Source organism: Balaenoptera physalus, assembly GCF_965194825.1.
Source record: "Balaenoptera physalus genome assembly, chromosome: 14".
In the NCBI taxonomy this organism is placed as follows: Eukaryota; Metazoa; Chordata; class Mammalia; order Artiodactyla; family Balaenopteridae; genus Balaenoptera; species Balaenoptera physalus.
Window position 1 is genome coordinate 53,935,947 of NC_138893.1, and position 21,442 is coordinate 53,957,388.

General features: G+C 35.8%; 1 protein-coding gene across 21 annotated transcripts in view; it reads right to left on the reverse strand.

Annotated features, from left to right (window-relative positions):
* LCOR (ligand dependent nuclear receptor corepressor) overlaps nucleotides 1-21,442 on the reverse strand; it is a 135,774-nt gene that overhangs the window by 89,080 nt on the left and 25,252 nt on the right. The window contains exon 2 of one of the 21 annotated variants that reach the window (XM_082423613.1): nucleotides 1,681-1,769. The exons of 18 other annotated variants lie outside the window; for them this stretch is intronic. The gene's annotated coding sequence lies outside the window, so the exon portion shown is untranslated. Of the gene's footprint in view, nucleotides 1-1,680; nucleotides 14,466-21,442 lie in introns of those variants that run through there. 2 more of the 21 variants (XM_082423619.1, XM_082423617.1) reach the window with 2 other exon arrangements.

The following is a 21,442-nucleotide window of genomic DNA, read 5'->3' on the forward strand; positions in this document are numbered from 1 at the left end:
CTGTTTACAATAGTATCTGAAAGCATAATAGAAGCACTATATCATAAAATGTTTGGGAAAGGAAGAAAGGGAGAGGAGTTGTATTTTGGTTTGTAACTCCTTTTTTTTCCTTATGTGATTAAAAAGACAGCTACGTACAAAAATAATCAAAAGTTTATGTTGATGGGCATACAATGTATAAAGATGTAATCTGCAACAATACAATAACAACCTAAAGTAGAGGGACACAGCTATATAGGAGCAAAGTATTTTGTAATACTACTGAAACTAAGTTGTTATTAATTAAGACGTTATATATATATCCCCAGGGCAAACACTAAGAAAATAACTAAAAACTGTGCAGTAAATGAAGTGGGAAAGGAATCAAAATGGTACACTAGAAAATATTTATATAACACAAAAGAAGGCAGTAATGGAAGACTTCCAAAGAACAAAAGTGACATAGATATGTAGAAAACAAACAGCAAAATGGCAACGATCCTTCCTTATCAGTAACTACATTAAATGAAAATGGATTAAACTCTCCTATAAAAGGCAGAGATGGGCAGAATGGATTTAAGAAAAGAACATGATCCAACTATATGCTGTGTACAAGAAACTCATGTTAGATTCAAAGACATAAAAGAGGATGAAAATGAAAGAAAAAGTCCATGAAAACAGCAACTGAAAGAAAAATGAAGTGGATATACTAGTATCAGACAAAATAGATGTTAAGATAAAACTTGTTACAATAGACACAGAAGGACATGTGATAAAAATCAATTTACCAAGAAGATTTAGCAATAACTATAAATGAAATATAACTTTAAAAAATTCTGAATTACTAGTTGTATGCCTTAAACTCATAAAGTACATCAACTATACCATAATTAAAAAAAAAAAGATTTAACAATTAAAAATATATATGCGCCTAACAACCGAGCCCCAAAATATATGAAGCAAAACTGACAGAGTGGAAAGGAGGAAAAGTTCAGCAATAATAGTTGTAGACTTCAACATCCCGCTTTCAATAACAAATGAAACTAAGAGATAAAAAGGAAACAGAAAACTTGGACAACACTATAAATCAAGTAGACCTAAAAGACATACATAGCCCACCAAGAACAGAATATACATTTTTTTAAGTGCACATGGAACACTCTCCAGGGTAGATCATGTTAAACCACAAAAAAAAGGTCTCAATAAATTTAAAAAGTTAGTAATCATACAAAATATCTTCTCCAACAATAATGTAATGAAACTGGGATCAGTAACAGGAAAACTGAGAAATTCATAAATATGTAGAAATTAAACAACATATTTTTAACCAGTGAGTCAAAGAAGTAATCACAATGGGGCTTCCCTGGTGGCGCAGTGGTTGAGAATCTGCCTGCCAATGCAGGGGACACGGGTTCGAGCCCTGGTCTGGGAAGATCCCACATGCCGCGGAGCAACTGGGCCCGTGAGCCACAACTACTGAGCCTGCGCGGCTGGAGTCTGTGCTCCGCAACAAGAGAGGCCACGATAGTGAGAGGCCCGCACACCGCGATGAAGAGTGGCCCCCGCTCGCCGCAACTAGAGAAAGCCCTCGCACGGAAACGAAGACCCAACACAGCCAAAAAGAAATAAAATAAATAAATAAATAAATAAATTTAAAAAAAAAAAAAAAAAGAAGTAATCACAATGAAAAATAGAAAATACATGGGAATTCCCTGGTGGTCCAATGGTTAGGACTCCACACTTCCACTGTAGGGGGCACAAGTTCGATCCCTGGTCAGGGAACCAAGATCCTGCAAGCCTCATGGTGTGGCCAAAAATAAAAATAAAAATAAAAAATAAAGAAAAAGAAAGAAAATTAGAAAATACTTTGAGAAGAATTTAAAAAACAACAACAAAAAAAACCCAACATACCAAAATATATGGGATGCAGCTAAAGCAGTGCTCAGAGGGGAATTTATATCTGTAAACACCTATATTAAAAAAAAGAATATCACTAATCAGTAACCTAACCTTCTACGCTTAAGGAACTAGAAAAAGAAGAAACTAAATGCAAAGCAAGCAGAAAAAAGGAAATAATAAAGATTTGGGTGGAGATTTTTTAAAGTGAGAGAATAGAAAAACAGAGAAAATCAGTGAAACTAAAACGTCTTTGAAAAGAATAACAATAATGACAAACCTTTAGTTAGACTGACCAAGAAATTAAAGAGAGGTGACTCAATTTACTAAAATCAGAAACGAAAGTGGGAGCATCACTACTGACTTTACAGAAATAAAAAGTATTAGAAAATATATAATGAACAAGAGTGTGCCAACAAATAGATAACACAGATGAAATGGACTAATTCCTAGAAATAAACTACCAAAACTGACTCAACAATAAAAAATATAATAGATCTAGTAAAAGCAAAGAGCTTAAAACAGTAATTTAAAAAACTTCTAACAAATAAAAATCAAGGGTCATATGGCTTCACTGATGAATTCTGCTAAACGTTTTAAGAAGAAATAACATCAATTCTTCTCAAACTGTGCCAAAAAATAGAAGAGGAATACTTCCTAACTCATTTCATTAGGCTGGTGTTACCCTGATACCAAAGACAAAAACATCACAAGAAAACTACAGACCAGTATCTCTCATGAATATAGATGCAAGAATCCTCAACAAAATCCTAGCGAACAAAATTCAGCAGCAAATTAAGAGAACTATGTACCATGGATTTATCCCAGAAATGCAAGGGTGGTTCAACATATAAAAATCAATCAACTGAAAAAAAAACTAGACACCTTATTAACAGAATGAAAGGGGAAAAAATAACATGATCATCTCAACTGACACAGAAAAGGCATTTGACCAATTCCAACACCCTTTCATGATAAAAATACTCAACAACCTAGGAACGGAAAGAAGATTTTACAACCTGATGATGAGCATCTATGAAAAACTCACGGCTAACATACTCAGTGGTGAAAGATTTAAAGCTTCCCACTAAGATGAGAAAAAGATAAGGATATTCACTCTTGCCATTTCTATTCAACATTGTCTGGAAGTTCTAGCCAGGGCAATTAGGTAAGAGAAAAAGAAACAAAAGGCATCCTAATTGAAAAGGAAAAAGTAAAAGTACCTCTTTTCACAGATGTCATGATCTTATACATAGGAAATCCTGAAGAAAAACTATTAGATCTAATAAACAAGTTCAGCAAGGTTGCCAGATACAAGAACATGCAAAAATCATTTGTATTTCTGTACACTAGCAATGAATATCTATACACTAGCAATGAACAATCTGAAATGAAGGAAACAATTCCATTTCCAATATTATCAAAATGAATAAAATACTTAGGAATAAATTTAAGCAAGGAGGTGGAAGACTTGTACACTAAAAACTGCAAAATAATGTTGAAAGAAAGAAGTCCTAAATAAATGGAAAAACATCTTATGTTCCTAGATTAGAATGCTTTAATATTGTTAAGATGGCAATACTCCCCAAATTGATCTACCGATTGAATATAATCCCTACCAAAATTCCTTTCTGGCACAAATTGACAGACTGACCCTAAAATTCATATGGAACTGCAAGGGAGCCAAAACAGCCAGAACAATCATGTTTTGAAGAAAGTTGAACAAAAAGAAGAACAAAGTTGGAGGACTTACACATCCTGGTTTCAAAAACTATTACAAGCCACAATAATCAGAAGAGCGTGGTACTGGCACAAGAATAGACATATAGACCAATAGAACAGAACTGAGAATCCAGAAGTAAATCCATACATCAATGGTCAACTGATTTTTGGCAAGGATGTCAAGACTATTCAGTGGGGAAAGAATTGCCTTTTCAACAAATGACGCCGGGACTGCTGGATAACCACATGCAAAAGAATGAAGTTATTAGATTCTTGACCTCACACCATATATAAAAATTAACCCAAAATGTATCAAAGATCTAAACATAAGGGAGAAAACCATAGAACTCTTAAAGGAAAACAGGGGTAAATCTTTGTGACTTTGGATGTAGCAATGGATTCTTAAATATAACACCAAAAGTACAAACAACAAAATTTTTTAATGCTAAACTTCATAAAAATTAAAAACTTCTATGAATCAAACAATATTATGAAGAAAGTGGAAAAACCCAAAAAAATAGGAGAAAATTTTTGCAAATCATATATATGATAAGAGTCTAGCATCCAGAATATAAAAAGAACTCTTACAACACAACAAAAAAACAGATAACCCAATTTTAAAATGGGTAAAAGACTTAAATTCACATTTTCCCAAATTTACAAATGGCCAACAAGCACATGAAAACAAGCTCAACTCATTAGTCACTAGGGAAATGCAAATCAAAACCATGCCATACCATTTTATACCCACTAGGATGGCTATTTAAACAAAACAAAACAAGGAAAAATTCCAAGTGTTAGCTAGGATGTCGAAGAAATTGGGACCTCACATGTTGCTGATGGGAATGCAAAATGATGCAGATGCTGTGGAAGTTTGATGGTTCCTCAAAAAGCTAAATATAGAATTACCATGTGACCCAGCAATTCCTCTCCCAAGTATATACCTCAGAGAAATGAAAACAGGTGTTCAAACAAAACTTGTTACAGGAACGTTCACCGCGCCAATATTTGTAATAGCCAAAAAGTAGAAACACCCAAATGTCCATCAACTGATGAATGGATAAACAAAATAGGGTTTAAGCATACCATGTAATAATATTCAGCCATAAAAAGGAATTGTTTGGACTTCCCTGGTGGCGCGGTGGTTAAGAATCCGCCTGCCAATGCAGGGGACACGGGTTGGAGCCCTGGGCCGGGAAGATCCCACATGCCACGGAGAAACTAAGCCCATGCGCCACAACTACTGAGCCTGCACTCTAGAGCCCACGAGCCACAACTACCGAGCCCGTGTGCCACAACTACTGAAGCCCGCGTGCCTAGAGCCCATGCTCCGCAACAAGAGAAGCCACCGCAATGAGAAGCCCGTGCACCACAACGAAGAGTAGCCACTGCTCACCGCAACTAGAGAAAGCCCGCGCACAGCAACAAAGACCCAACACAGCCAAAAATAGATCAATAAATTAATTTAAAAAAAAAAAAGGAACTGTTATGGACTGAATGCTTGTACCCCCCCATATATATGTTGAAGTCCTAACCTCCAATGTAACTTTTTTTTTTTTTTGGCCATGCTGTGCGGCTTGCAGTATCTTAGTTCCCCAACCAGGGATCGAACCCGGGCCACAACAGTGAAAGTGCCAAGTCCTAACCACTGGACCACCAGGGAATTCCCCAATGTAACTTTATTTTAATTAAGGTTAAGGGGGAATCGGAGCTAATCTGATAGGATTAGTGTCCTTATAAGAAGAGATATCATTATACTAAATGAAGTAAATCAGAGAAAAACAAATATCACATAATATTGCTTATATGAGGAATCTAAAAAATGGATACAAATGAACTTATTTACAAAAGAGAAATAGACTCACAGACAGAAAACAAACTTATGGTTACCAAAGGGGAAAGAGGGGGTGTAGGGATAAATTTGGAATTTGCGATTAACAGATACACACTACTATATATAAAATAGATAAACAAGGACCTACTGTATAGCACAGGGAACTATATATCTTGTAATAACCTATAATGAAAAAGAATCTGAAAAAGAGTACATATTTATATATGTACGTATAACTGAATCACTTCGCTGTATACCTGAAACACTGTAAATCAACTATACTTCAATTAAAAATAAATAAATAAATAAATAAAAATTAAAAAAGAAGAGATACCAGAGAGAGCCCCCCACTCTCACTTGAGTACAGAGAAAGGGCTATCTGAGGGCGTAGTGAGACGGTGGGCATCTGCAAGCCAGGAAGAGAGTACTCACAAGAAACCAATCATGCTGGACCTTGATCTGGAATGTGAGAAAATTAGTATCTGCTGTTTAAGACATTCAACATTTTATTACCGCAGCCTGAGCTGACTAATACAGAAATGTAATACTGATATGTATTGTATTATGGATTAACCTCAAAAATAATATGCTAAATGAAAGAAGCCAGACACAAATGGTCATATGTTATACGACTCTGTTTATATAGAATGTCTAGAATAGGCATATCCATAGAGACAGAAAGGATATTAGTGATTGCCAGAGGATGGGGGAGGGGAAGGAGGGAGTGACTATAATGGGTATGGGATATCTTTTTGGGGTAATGAAAATGCTATAAAATTTGATAGTGGTGATGGCTGTACAACACTGTGAGTGTAGTAAAAACTACTGAATTATACACTTTAAAATGATTAAAATGGTGAACTTTAATTTTTTAAAATAGAAATGAATATTGATAGCTGCAACATGGATGATTCTCAAAGGCATCATGCTGAGTGAATGAAGCCAGTCTCAAATGGTTACTTTCTATATATATGATTCCATTTATATGACATTCTCAAAAAGACAAAACTATAGTAATGAACGGATGAGAGGTTGCCAGAGGTTTGGAGAGGCGTAATTACAAAAGAAAAGCATACGGGAGTTGTCTGGGATAATGGAATTATTCTGTATCTTGAATGTGGTGGTGGGTATACAAATTTATACATAGAGTAAAATTCCTAGAACTGTACACAAAAATGGTCCATTTTTCTATATGTTAATTCAAAAATAAAATCTTTGCTACCAAAAAAACCCATTGGCCTATTTTGCACTTGGAAAGGATCCATGACCAATGCTTGATTTGTTATGTCAGGTACTGGCCATTTGGAAAGTACTAGTTCACTGAATTATGTGGCTCTTCCAATGTAGACATATTTCACTGTACCATATCCCACCCAAAAAAAAAAAAAATCACGTTTGTTAATATCACCACTAATCTCATCAGAAAAGTTTTAAAAGGGGAGTTGTCACACTCACAGTACTGGATAATATGTTTTCCAAAATTCTAATTTTTCTTGAAGCTGGGATGTTATCACTGGCAAACAAATACTGTTATTTCTTCCTCTCTCCACCCTGTATAACAGGTTCACTTCATTCATTTTTGAAAAATGTCTGTCAAATACTAAAGTCTGAATAATCACAGTTTATCAGACATTCTTCCAAGTAAAATGGTGTTCCATGAAAAAAAAAGCATCTAATTTAGCTCAAACTCAAACAATCACGTAAGTGCTTTATGCATACTTCCCATTTCATCACATATAATATTAACAAGATGTGTACTCAAGGGTTGAATTTTAGTAAAAGCAGTATTTCTGTGTCATCAAGGGCATTCATAGGTTAAACTGGCATTTTTTACTGTAAGTGTGTGGCAGTGAAAAACTGCAATGAAACGGCAATTAATAGATATATTTTCAGAATACTGTGGCATTTCTTTAGTTCTCAGTTTGCTGAGGAACAGATTATACAGTTATGCGCAGATACTGGTTTAAAGATAGGAAACAAGTGGCTACTTTTTGACTAGAGAAGTGAAAGCAATAGGATACTTCAGCATTTAGTCTAATTATTACAAGTGCTCAGAAAGAGATGCAGAGTGGAGTAGTAACAGCACAAAAGACTAGATAAACAGTCCAGTAAAATCTCTGAAGTCTCTGCAGAATAAAGACTAGTACGTTTGTGTAAGTACAAATGAATACATTTAAGGAAAAAAACTCAAATTATATTTATACAATGACTGACCCTAAGTAATCAGCAAGTACTAGATGTTACTATATCATGTTCTTTGAATCTTCAATTACTAAAAAGTGTGTTGTAACAGTGAAAAGAAAACACCAGAATCGCTGGGTATCTTTGGGAAGAGTATTATACACTAAATAGTATCCCTACAATATAGTGATGAACTGATCCTTGAAATTCTGTGTGTAGTTTAATAACAACAAATATAAAGAACTGGAATAATATATGACACAGTCTTTAAAACCATTAAGGGGAACATATATCAAGAAACATTAGAACAAGGCATTCTTATGGACAAAATGTAGAATAAATTTTAAAATACCCCATATTACAACTTTAAGTAGAACATAACCAACCCAAATTCTCAAAATAAAAAAACACCTGAGGGGCTTCCCTGGTGGCGCAGTCGTTAGGAGTCTGCCTGCCAATGGAGGGGACTCAGGTTCAAGCCCTGGTCCGGGAAGATCCCACATGCCATGGAGCAACTAAGCCCGTGCACCACAACTACTGAGCGTGCACTCTAGAGCCTGCAAACCACAGCTACTGAAGACCGCGCACCTAGAGCCTGTGGTCTGCAACACGAGAAGCCACCGCAATGAGAAGCCCGCGCACCACCGTAACGAAGAGTAGCCCCCGCTCGCCACAGCTAGACAAAGCCCGCCCGCAGCAACAAAGACCCAACGAAGACCCAAAAATAAATAAATTAATTAAAAAAAAAAAAACACCTGAGAACACCAAATGTTGGTGAGGATGTGAAAGAACAGGAATTCTCATTCACTGCTGAGAATAATGCAAAATGGTATAGCCACCTTGGGAGACAATTTGGCAGTTTCTTACAAATGAAACATACTCCTACCATACGATCCAACAACTGCACTCCTTGGTATTTACTCAAATGATCTGAAAATTAAAAAAAAAAAACTTGCACACAGATGTTTCTGGCAGCTTTATTCATAATTGCTAAAACTTAGAAGAAACCAAGATGTCCTTCAGGTGAGTGGATAAACTGTGGTATATCCAGACACAGAATTATTATTATTATTATATCCAGACACAGAATTATTATTCAGTGCTAAAAAGAAATGAGCTATCAAATCATGAAAAGACATGGAGGAAACTTAAATGCATATTACTAAGTGAAACAGGCCAACCTGAGAAGATTACATACTATATTCTGAACATTCTGAAAAAGGCGAAACTATGGAGACAGTGAAAAGATCAATGGTTGCCAGGACTGGGGCGAAAGGGGGGATGAATACGCAGAGCACAGAGGATTTTTAAAGCAGTGAAACTATTCTATACGCTACTACAATGGTGGATACATGTGTCAAAACCCACAGAATGTACAAGAATGAACGCTAATGTAAACTATGGCTTTGGGTGATAATGATGGGTCAATGTAGGTTCATCAATTGTGATAAATGTACCACTGTGGTTCCAGATGCTTATAGTGGGGAGTTTATGTGTATATGGCAACTCGTAGTACTTTCTGCTCAATTTGCTGTGAACCTAAAACTGCTCTAAAAAACAGACTTTATTAATTAAAAAGAAAAAAAGAAAAAAACATCACTCATGAAGTTTTGGTGTTGTATCCAAGAAAAACATCCAGTTATTTGCAAGACTATTAAAATATTTCTCCCTTTTCCAACAACATTTCTGTATGAGACTAGATTTTCTTCAAATACTTCAACCAAAATAACATACGCAATAGTTGAATGAAAAAGTAGATATAAGGATCCAGCTATCTTCTATTAACACAGACTTTAAAGGAATTTGCAAAATGTAAAAACAATGCTCCTTTTCCCACTTAAGTTTTTTGTTTTGGAAAACAATGATTTTCACTAAAATGTTAACATGTAATAGGTTGATTATTGTTATTTTCAAATAAATTATTAATAGAATGGCTCCTCAAAGAGCTCAATAATTTTTAAGGGGTCTTAAGACCAAAAAGGTTTGAGAACCGTTTCTCTAGGGTATCAAAACTCAAGCGATAAGAGGAAGCTATTAGCAAATAAAAATAATTAAATTAGTGCTATTCAAAGAAAAGAGAAATACCTTGAGAAATACTGAATTACAGTCACCAATAAGAATCTATCAAATATCATGGTACCAAAAATACTGGCTAATATTCTCAATTTACCATTGCTTCAGATCCCAACAGAAGAGCAGACTTGATTATTTGCTATACGCCATATTCATAAAAGCAACGTACAAACATCATTATCATTTTATATTACATATTACAGAATTATAATAATGCCAGCTAACATTCATTAAAGCTGTATTTTTAAACTTGACATTCATTATTTTATGTAATCTTCCCAACAATTCTGAGACAGGTATTATTACTATCCCCCATTTATAGAGGCAGATACTGAGGTCAAACAGATACAAAAAGGAGAAGCTGGGATTCAAATTTAAGTATTCTCCTCTTAGAGGAGAGCTGGACAAACCTTTTCTGTAAAAGGCCATATAGTAAATATTTTAGGTGTTGCAGGCCATATATAGTCTCTGTCCCTGCTTTTTTTTTTTTTTTACATAACCCTTAACAAAAAAAAATCCTTAGCTCTTGAGCCTTACAAAAACAGACCACAGCCCCGATCAGCCGTTCTCAATCAGGCTGAGAGAAATAAACCCAAATACCCTAAGGCATCCTTCTATATAATGAATTTACTTCTTGTCTATGTATCTAGAATGGTGTCCATTATATGAAATCTTTGGGAGAATTGACAGCCACTCAAATAATCATCTGTGCTCAGTGGTTCACCTGCATTCAATACAAGAAACAAATACCAAGTGTTATATCGAATCTGGATAAATAAGGATTGGCATTTTTTTCCCATAAAGTCTACTGATGGCTCACTAATGCAACAAAGAAAAGCAGAATTAAATCATATACTGTTTTACACTTATTATGTGGTCCTCAAGAATATTAACCTAAAAAGGCTAGCCACCATCATCATCACCTTGTAGAGACTGAGTATATACTCAAGGAAAAACAATATAAAACACTTTGCAAAACTGTATCATTTCAAACTGACAGAAAGTTCATCAAGATTACTAAAGAGGAATCTGAACTAAAAAGCTACACTGCCTTTTGGGGCAATGAAAGGAGTAAAAGGAGTAAAACCAAGGAATTCCCCGGAGGTCCAGTGGTTAGGACTTGGGGCTTTCACTGCAGGGGCCCAGGTTCAATCCCTGGTTGGGGAACTAAGCTCCCACAAGCCAAGCGGTACAGCCAAAAAAAAAAAAAAAGGAGTAAAATCAATAACTGAATGCAAAGAGGCCAGCCAACTCCTTAAGGATTTTCAACATTATCAGTCAAGCAACTGACACATTAAATAGGAGAAAATATGAAGCACCCAGAATAACATCAGTCCACAAATCCCAAACCAATACTTGTAACATGCCAGACATGTAAACAGAATGATAAAGATGCACTGTTTTTTTTTTTTCCAACTGAGGTAATACTTGGTGTATAACATTATATAAGTTTCAGGTGTACAACATAGTGATTCACTATTTTTAAAGGTTATATTCTGTTTATAGTTATGATGAAATATTAGCTATATTCCTAGTCTTGTACTATACATCCTTGCAGCTTATTTATTTTATACATAGTAGTTTATTCCTCTTAATCCCCTACCCCTATCTTGCCCCTCCCCATGGTAACCACTAATTAGTTCTTTGTATCTGTGTTTCTTTTCTGTTAAATTCATTAGATTCCACATCATACAGTATCTGTCTTTCTCTGCCTTATTTCACTTAGCATAATACCTTCCAAGTCCATCCATGTTGTTGTAAATTGCAAAATCTCATTCTTTATGGCTGATTAGTATTCCACTGAGTGTGTGTACACACCCCCCCCATCTTTTTTATCCATTCATTTACTGATGGACACAACCTAGGTTACTTCCGTATCTTGGCAACTGTGAATAATGCTACTATGAACACTGGGGTGAGTGTGTCTTTTTGAATTAGAGTTTTCATTTTTTTTTTTTTTTCCAGATAAAATACTCAGGAGTGGAATTGCTGGGTCACATGGTAGTTCTATTTTTAGTTTTTTTGAGAAACCTCCATATTGTTTTCCATACTGGCTACACAAATTTACCTTCCCACCAGTAGTGTACAAGGGTTCCTTTTTTTTCAAATCTTTACCAACATTTTTTATTTGTGGTCTTTCTGATGACAGCCATTCTGACAGGTGTGAGGTGATATCTCACTGTGGCTTTGATTTACGTTTCTCTAATGATTAACGACGTTGAGCATCTTTTCATTGTCTTTTGGCCATCTGTACATCTTCTTTGGAAAAATGTCTATTCAGGTCTTCTGCGCATTTTTAAATTGGATTTTTTTTGATGTTGAGTTGTATGAGCTGTTTATATATTTTGGATATTAACACCTTATGGGTTATATCATTTGCAAATATTTCCTCCCATTCAATAGGTTACCTTTTTGTTTTGTCAATGGTTTCCTTTGCTGTGCAAAAGCTTTTAAGTTTAATTAGGTCTCATTTGTTTATTTTTGCTTTTGTTTCCTTTGCATTAGGAGAGAGATCAAAAAAAAAAAATACTATGATTTATGTCAAAGAATGTTCTGCCTTTGTTTTCTTCTAGGAGTTCTATGGTTTCCAGTCTTACATTTAGGTCTTTAATCCATTTTGGGTCTACACATGGCATAGAGAATGTTCTAATTTCATTCTTTCACATGTAGCTGTCCAGTTTTCCCAGCACCACTTACTGAAGAGACTCTTTTTTTCACTGTATATTCTTGCCTCCTTTGTCACAAATTGACCATAAGTGCGTGGGTCTATTTCCAAGCTCTCTATTCTGCTCCATAGATCTGTATGTCTGTTTTTGTGCCAGTACCATACTGTTTTGATTACTGTAGCTTTGTATTATAATCTGAAGTCAGGGAGCATGATTCCTCCACTTCTGTTCTTCTTTCTCAAGATTGTTTTGGCTATTTGGGGTCTTTTGTGTTTCCATACAAATTTTAAAGTTATTTGTTCTAGTTCTGTGAAAAATGCCCTTAGTATTTTGATAGGGATTGCGCTGAATCTGTAGATTACCTTGGGTAGTATGGTCATTTTAGCAATATTAATTCTTCCAATCCATTAACATGATATATCTTTCCACCTGTTTGTGTCATCTTCAATTTCTTTCAGTAGTGTCACAGTTTTTCAAGTACAGGTCTTTAACCTCTTTAGGTAGAGGTTTATTCCTAGGTATTTTATTCTTTTTGATGCAGTGGTAAATGAGATTGTTTCCTTAATTTCTCTTTCTGATAGTTTCACTGTTAGTGTATAGAAATGCAACAGGTTTCTGTGTATTAATCTTGTATCCTGCAACTTTACCAAATTCATCGATGAGCTCTAGTGGTTTTTTGGTGGTGTCTTTAGAATTGTCTATGTATAGTATGTCATCTGCAAACAGTGATGGTTTTACTTCTTCCTTTCCAATTTGGAATTCTTTTCTTTCTTCTTCTTGTCTGATTGCTGTGGCTAGGACTTCCAATACATGTTGAATAAAAGTGGTGAGAGTGGACATCCTTGTCTTGTACCTGATCTTAGAAGAAATGCTTCCAGCTTTTCACTGGTGAGTACAATGTTAGCTGTGGACTTATCATATATGGCCTTTATTATGCTGAGGTATGGATAAAGATTCAGTACTGATAGATATTTTCCTACTTAGATAACCATTACATTCAAGAAGATCTCACATAAAAACCTGCCTAGGGGCTTCCCTGGTGGCGCAGTGGTTAAGAATCTGCCTGCCAATGCAGGGGACACGGGTTCGAGCCCTGGTCTGGGAAGATCTCACATGCCGCGGAGCAACTAAGCCCGTGAGCCACAACTACTGAGCCTGTGTGTCTAGAGCCTGTGCTCCACAACAAGAGAAGCCAGGACAATGAGAAGCCCGTGCACCGCGATGAAGAGTAGCCCCCGCTCGCTGCAACTAGAGAAAGCCTGCGCACAGAAACGAAGACCCAACACAGCCAAAAATAAATAAAAAAACAAAAAAAAAAACAAAAAAAACCTGCTTAGGTTAAGAGCACCTTGAGATATAATTTCTAGGGCTTTTGTATCAGCACTTGCAGCCCAATAGGTTCACTTTATTTAACTCATTTTTACTCTGGAACCAAGCTGTGTGGGTATGAGTCCTAACTCTACCTTTTCTAGCTGTGTGACCTTTGGCAAGTTCCTTAATTTCTCAGTGCCTCAGCTGTAAAACATGCAATACACTTACCTCACAAGATTTTTATGAGGATTTAAAAAATTAGTATTTGAGAAATTAGAGAGAATAGTACCTGGCACAAAGTGGTATTATATGCACAAATCTTAAATGGAAAAACAAAACAAAAAAATACAGAAACAATGTCAGGCTCATGAAGTGAGAACTCACACAGTTAAGGAACAATGTGAAACTGACAATGAAAGGCCTTCTCATGGCAGTTGTCTCATATCCTTGGTTCTTAATATTCAGCAGTACTATATTCATAATACATACCTACTATATGGAAGAGACTCAAAACTGAATTCTTTATCTTCTCTTCCAAACCTGCTCCACTCACAGTCTCTCCCACCTGTGTTAAAGGCAACCCTGCACTTTGAATTGCTTGAACTAAAACCTTTATAGTCCTTATCGCCTCTCTCTCATGCTCCACATTAATCCAATCAGAAATTATGTTGCCCTTACTAATCCTAACCAATCTCTGCCAATTTAATATATTTACAGTCCTAATCACTTCTCCCTTACTGTACTACAGCAGTCCCCAACCTTTTTGGCACCAGTGACTGGTTTCGTGGAAGACAATTTTTCCACGGGATGGGTGGAAACCAATTTTTCCACGGGATGGGGGGATGGTTCACGCAGTAATGCGAGTGATGGGGAGCGGCAGATGAAGCTTCACTCATCTCTCGCTGTGTGGCCCAGTTTCTAACAGGCTGCAGACTGGTACCTGCCCACGGCCCAGGGATTGGGGACCCCTGCTCTACTAGTATCCAGTACAAGCAACCCACCTCCCACCTGGACTAATGCAAAATCTTCCAACGTGGTATCTGTGCTAATACTCCTGCTCCCCCTTCTCCCGGCCGATTCTCGACATAGCAGTCAGGTAGTTCGTTAAAACTAAGCCAGATCATCATGTCAGTCTCCTGCTCAAAAACCTAGCATGCTCCTGATTTTACTCATAGTAAAAGCCAAAAGTTCTATCTTCCCCTCAATTTTGCTGTGAACCTTAAACTGCTCTAAAAAATAAAGGAAATAAAATCAGGTTTAACTGTCTGAAATGCAGCTGAGCTTTACTTCAAAGGATTAAATAAATTATGGGGGAAAGAGGCCATTAGGGACATATTCCACACCTGCACCAAAAAAACCCAAAGTCCTCACAACAACAGCCTAATACACCTTACATGATCTATCTGCCCTCTTTCACTTTTCATGATTAGATTCAGGTTAATTTTTGTAGGGTAGAATACTTCACAAGTAGCGCTATGCCTTTCCTATTTTATCAAGTCAAGAGACATATGATGTCTGCCTGTTCTACTTTCAATGATGCTAAGATTGAACAGTGAATTCAGGGTATTAACTTGAACCCACCATTATAAAGTTACCTATCACCTTTCACCTAATAATTTCAGCATACATCAATAATCTGCCTAGATCTATTATTGTACTATGGGCACAAAGTGGTGACTTTTCTAATACCTTCATTCCTTCCTCATTTATTAACTGGAATTCTTCAGTAAAGAAGAGCTTTCTGCTATCAACTATTTGTTTACTTTGAATACATTCTGCAACAAAATACATGCTACTTTCTATGCATAAATTTTCATAATAATGAGTTAACACCCCTGAAATCTCCAAAGGTTATCAATAGTTATTTTTGCTTTTTATTTTTAAAATATCATTATGGACTCCTGGAATTTTACTCATTTGGTATAGTTCAACCTACTGCAGTCCTTACTTTTTTTACATTCACGTTTTTCATCTTAGGCCAGTGGGAGCACCTTTGAGACGGCTTCATGAACTTTTGACACAACTTACCTTAACATGATAGGCAGAAGATTTTAACTTGCAGTTTAAATTTGCAATTCCTCAATTATAATTAATCTTGAACAATTTTCATGTTTATTGATCTCTTCGAATTCTTTGTGAAATCCCTATTCATTTTCTCATCCATTTTTCTAGTAGGCTAGTAATCCTTTTTGCTTTCTGAATTTTAAGAGTTCATTTTAATATATGGTAGAGATTATATATTAATAAAAGCTGCAATCTTATTCTTCTATTTCCTTTTTGATTTTATGGCATTTTTTGTCATGTAAAATACACTTAATTTTTAAATAAAGCAATCACTTCCTTTATAATTCTCAGTTTAGATCTGAAGGCCTTCCCAAATTCACTATGATAGAAAAAAACTGCCTATGCTTTTTCTAATTCTTTTATGGCTTTCTTCTTTTTTTTTTTAACATTTAAATCTCTGATCTAGCTAGATATAATTAGCTGTTTATAAGTCTATTTCCACTAGAATTTGGGATCTTCAAAGGCAATGACTATCTTACTTATTACTAGACTAAGAATTTTGCCTCTGGACCCAAGTGTTTTCAAACACAGGGTTTGAGAAGGTCATGTGGATGATGAATAGTCATAAACTCCGTTCTCTATGGCCTTAAACTTGGGCAAGGCAGTCCTACTGAACCATGCTCGCAAAAGAGAAGATGCAGCACAGGGAGGAAAAACTCTCTGTTCTGCTTAATGCTAGATATTACATGTGCATTCCCCTGACATCTCGGAACAATTTTAAGAGGTGAGGATTGGGGGTGGGGTGCAGAAAATGAGTTTGGGAATTCAGCTTCCAAGAAGTGATGTCTGAATGGAGTGTGAAAGAACAAGCAGGTATTATTATACAGATGAAGAGCCTGATAAAGAGTACTCCAGAGTACAGAGTGAGCAAAAGGTATGACATGGGAGTACATGATCTATTTGAGGAATTACAGGCAGTTTATTATGACTGCCTGGGCCAGTTCTTGGTATATAAAGTAAGTACTATATAAATGTTAGGTATTATCATGCTGATTATTGGGACATGGAGATAAATTAGGTAAAATTGTAAGCAGTAGGCTAGATGCTCCTGGAAAGCCACGTTAAAGTCTGGATTTTATCCTGAAGACGACGGGGAGTGTCTGAAGGATTTCTGATGGGATAGTGGCATATTTTAGAAAAATTACATTGGCAGTGTGAGTAAAAGACTGGATGGAATACAGATAGGCAAAAATCATAAAGAATCTTCAATGATGGAGTATATAGTAGTGATAAAAACTTTTACAAAGTGAGGAAAATTTGCAAGCCTCTTTTAAGATCTAAGATGTCAGCATACTGATCTCTACGAAACGGGACCAGATGTCTAAGAGTTTTATCACATGGGAGATATATACACTTAATAATAAATATTCCTAGACTATCTGGAAAGCTTTCCACTTTAGTAAAGATTCACACCCAGTAAATCATTTTCAACAAAATTCCTTCAGGGTCATGAAATGCCCCATGTTGTCTTTTCCACAAGCAAGACAGGTTGGTGAAAGCTCATGAATGTCTCCCAGTCAACCAAAAGACTGTTTTCTAAAGACTCCATGATGTAACAAAAGCTAAATTATGGCTGCTGATGCTGATGGTACCCTGTCCCAAGCTCTCTGAAATTTCTGCAGGCTCAGCAATACTTGCTACTGACACTGAAGTTATGATGTAAGCCACATGTGCCCTAACAATGGAGTTCACACCTAACTCTAGCTATGTGGACCATCAGACACAGAATGTGAGTTAGCTACAGATTGTGAGACAACTTCTGGAGCGCAAACTATAGAGCTAGTTTAGGGGCAGTTCTCATTTCAGGTGTCTTACTGGTGAGAAGGAATGATTCTCTGTGGCACAGACTACTTGGGTCCATTTGGGACTCTACCAAAAGGGACAAAACTTCTTAGGGAGGAGATGAATTGAGAACCATGATTCTATCTTGAGCTCTATGAAATGGCAGGTATTGTGACTTTTGAAAGTTACTGAATTTGGTTGCTGTTATTGCTGTTTTGTAAGTTATACCTCCTAAAAGCAGTTACTCTTCCCTGCCTACAGGGAATCGTTTCATGGTTCAACAATGAACCAATTACTGTGGCAATCTCCTTAGAAAAGGTCTAAATAAAGTGAACTTTTTCTATTCTGATTCTTTAAAAAAATATTTTGGAGACTCAGAAACTCCATGTTACAGTAGCTCCCTACAGATATCTATTTCTACCTTTACATTTTTTAAGAGCAAATATCAGTTATTTATATATATATATATATAATTATATTAATTATATAAAGAATTTTCACAAATCAACAAAAATAAAACATTACCACAATTAGATACCATTTCACAACCACTAGAACGGTCAAAATAGGAAAGACTGACAAACACCAAATATTTGTGAGGACGTGGACTAACTGATCTCTACATACATTGTTGGGGGAATGTAGTGTGGAGATTTAACTTCTTTGGAGAGCTGTTTGGCAGTTTCTTATGAAGTTAAATATACATCTCTACCCTATGATCCAGCAATTCCATTCCTAAGTATTCACCCAAGAGAAACAAAAAGCCTTATACAAAAATGTTTATGGAGTATCTTTATTTATAGTAACCCCAAACTGGAAACAACCCAAATGTCCATCAGCAATGAAACAAACTGTGGTATGTCCATACAATGGAATACTACACAGCAATAAAAAAGAATGAACTAATCATGTCCAGAATAGGCAAATCTATAGAGACAAAGTAAATAAGTAATTGTCTATGGCTGGGGGGTTAGAAAGATAGGGGACAGGATAAGGAGTGACTGCTAAATGGGTATGGGTTCTCATCTGTAAACTGAATATAATGATACCCATCGGGGTGACAAACATGTTCTAAAATCTCATTGTGGTAATGGTTGTACAACTCCATGAATATAGTAAAAATCATTTACTTGTATACATTAAATGGGTAAATTATTTGCTGTATGAATTATGTCTCAATAAACCCACTTAAAAAAAGGAAGGAACTATTAATGTAACAACACACACAAATATTTGTTTAAGCAAAAGAAGCCAGACGCAAAAAGAGTACATACTGTAAGATTCTTTTATGTGAAATCTAGGATGCAGGCAAAACTAATTTATGGTGATAGAAATCAGTTACTGTGGTGGTGAGCAATTGGCTGGAAAAGGATAGGAGTAAACTTTCCACAAGGTTTTTTATCTTGTTTTGGATGGAGGTCACAGGGGTATGCACAACTGTCAAAATTTAAGATCTGTGCATTTTAATATCTCAATTTAAAAAGGTGGTAAAAGAAAATCACTCCTATTTGAACTTGGAAAGAGAAAAGGTTAAGGCAGGAGTGCCTGCCAAATAATGCCTTCATGCTTCCCCAACGGAAGTGACTGTACAACTGTCCATTTAGAGAAATATCCAGTGCCTGAGTACACTCTTTCTTCCCTGTAACATTTTAATAATAAACTCATCCAGTGCTCCCCACCCCCCAGAATTTCACATGTATCAGTTTCCCTAATTTTAAAAAAATAGTCAAAGAATATTCTACAGCCAAAATTGAGCCTAGTTAAAGCATGCTTAAGTGCCACCAAGTGGTGAAAAGGAAATATAAATATTTATATAAATCAGAATCCTAAGAGGGAAACCATGGTCTATTTTCTTTTTCTGTCTTCTGAAAACATGCTCTGATACCCTGTCTGAAAGAATTCTCTCTACCTACCACTCTTCTCCTCTTCCTTCCCCTAATTAGTTAACTCTTATTCATTTTCCACTTCTCAAATAAAAATTTCTTAGAAATTCTTCCGAATTTCTATTCCTCCAATCTGTCCCCCTCCACAAACACAATTACATACACAGAGAGAACAATGTCTCCTTGCAGAGCTCCTATCTCATTTCACAGTCAGTTATAGGTTTCTCATGTGATTAACGGCCCTATTTCTCCTGTTAGACTCTAAGTGCCATGTAAGCAAGAACAGTCTCCTAAATACATCACTGTATCCCTGCATCTAGCATAGTGCTTAGTAGTTAGCATAAATGTTCACAGAACATTTCGCTCAATGAATAAATTAAAAATGCAATTCAACCAAACTATCTAAACAAAGACTGTTCCCAAAGCAAAGAGGCTGTTCTTGCTTGAGAAATCCATTGTAAGTAAATATACCTTTATTTACTTACAGAAAACATTTTGGATCAGTATCTATGAGTCACTGAGTATCTACTTCCTTAACAACTTGGTTCTCAGAATATAAGATTGTTCTCTGAGTCATCAGTTTCTACCCTTATTCTGCCTATTGTTCCCTTCTTAACTGGGCACATTTATTCTTAATATCTTTAATCTCTGTTGTATATTCTATTATATGCTTCTATAATTCCTTAGATGTCAGATTTTGAGAAATTAAACAATAATGTTCATAAACTCATGCCAAGACAACATTTAATGGCATTAATAGCTGCAAAAACATAACTGCTTAGGGAAGAGGGTTTCAGTTCAGAATGCAAACCAAGTGACATTACTAACAAAAAGCTCAAAATTGTTCTCCCAACATTCAGTAAACAAAATGCTGACTGACACAGAAAGAATGAAGTGCCAAAAAGAACAGATAAAACAGGCAAGTTGGAGACAAACAGCACCCTGAAAGAAGGCATCTAGCATTTTGTAGAACTCACTAAATGTAAGCAAAAACATTTATAGAAATCATCTTACACCAACTAGATAGAGTCTACTTCAGCAAACACCTATGGTGAATACAAGACCAGACCTTTGGGCAAAATTTGAACAATCTTCTACAATCCTTTGATGCAGTTTAAAGAGACTGCATAACACCAATCTATGCTTTCTTGAAAGGGTACAAAAGGCATGCTCAGAAAAACCTGGATGGCTGTGCTGCACCAATCACACACCACAGGCCTCCTAAAGCAATAACAAAGCATTTGAACTTTCAGAATCAATTCTGAATTATGTGAAAATCCATGAGTTGAAGGGAGAGGATCCAAAAATTTTTTTTCTAGTAACAATCACCTCCTCCCTTTCTTCCCCTATTAAAATATTATTATTACTTTCACCATTGCCAATGTATCACAATCACTGCAGGAAGTCAATTCAAGATCAAGTGTAAATGGAAATGTCTTTAAAAATAAGAGGCTCAACCTCACTGATAAAGAGAACGCTAATGAAAACTACACTGAGCATATTTTTTACCTATGAGATTTGCAAAAATCCACAAGTCAGACACAATACCATATTGGTAAGGTTGTGGGGATACAAACATTCTCCTAACAGCGCTCTCTTACACTGATGGAGGGAATACAAAATTATATCACCTAGGTAGAGGGCAATTTGGCAATATCTATCACAATTACAAATACATTTTACCCTTAACTCAGTAATACCATTTCTGGGAATGTATCCTACATACACCAGTACATACAAAATAACATATACAACATTATTCACTGCAGCACAGTGTTAAGTGAAAAGTGAAAACTCAGATGTTCAGAAACCATCCAGTTTAATATACCATAGTACACATCCACACAATGGAATACAGTGCAGCTGTGAAAAATGAAAATGCTCTTTAAATACCGAAATGGAAAGACAGCTAAAATACATTAAGTGAAAAAAGCAAGGTACAGAAGAAGGTATTCTGTATGTATCATTATATGTAAGAAAGGGGGAAAAGTCAGAAAAATACTAACATCTGCTTTCATTTTTACAAAGAAACACTGAAAGAACACATAATA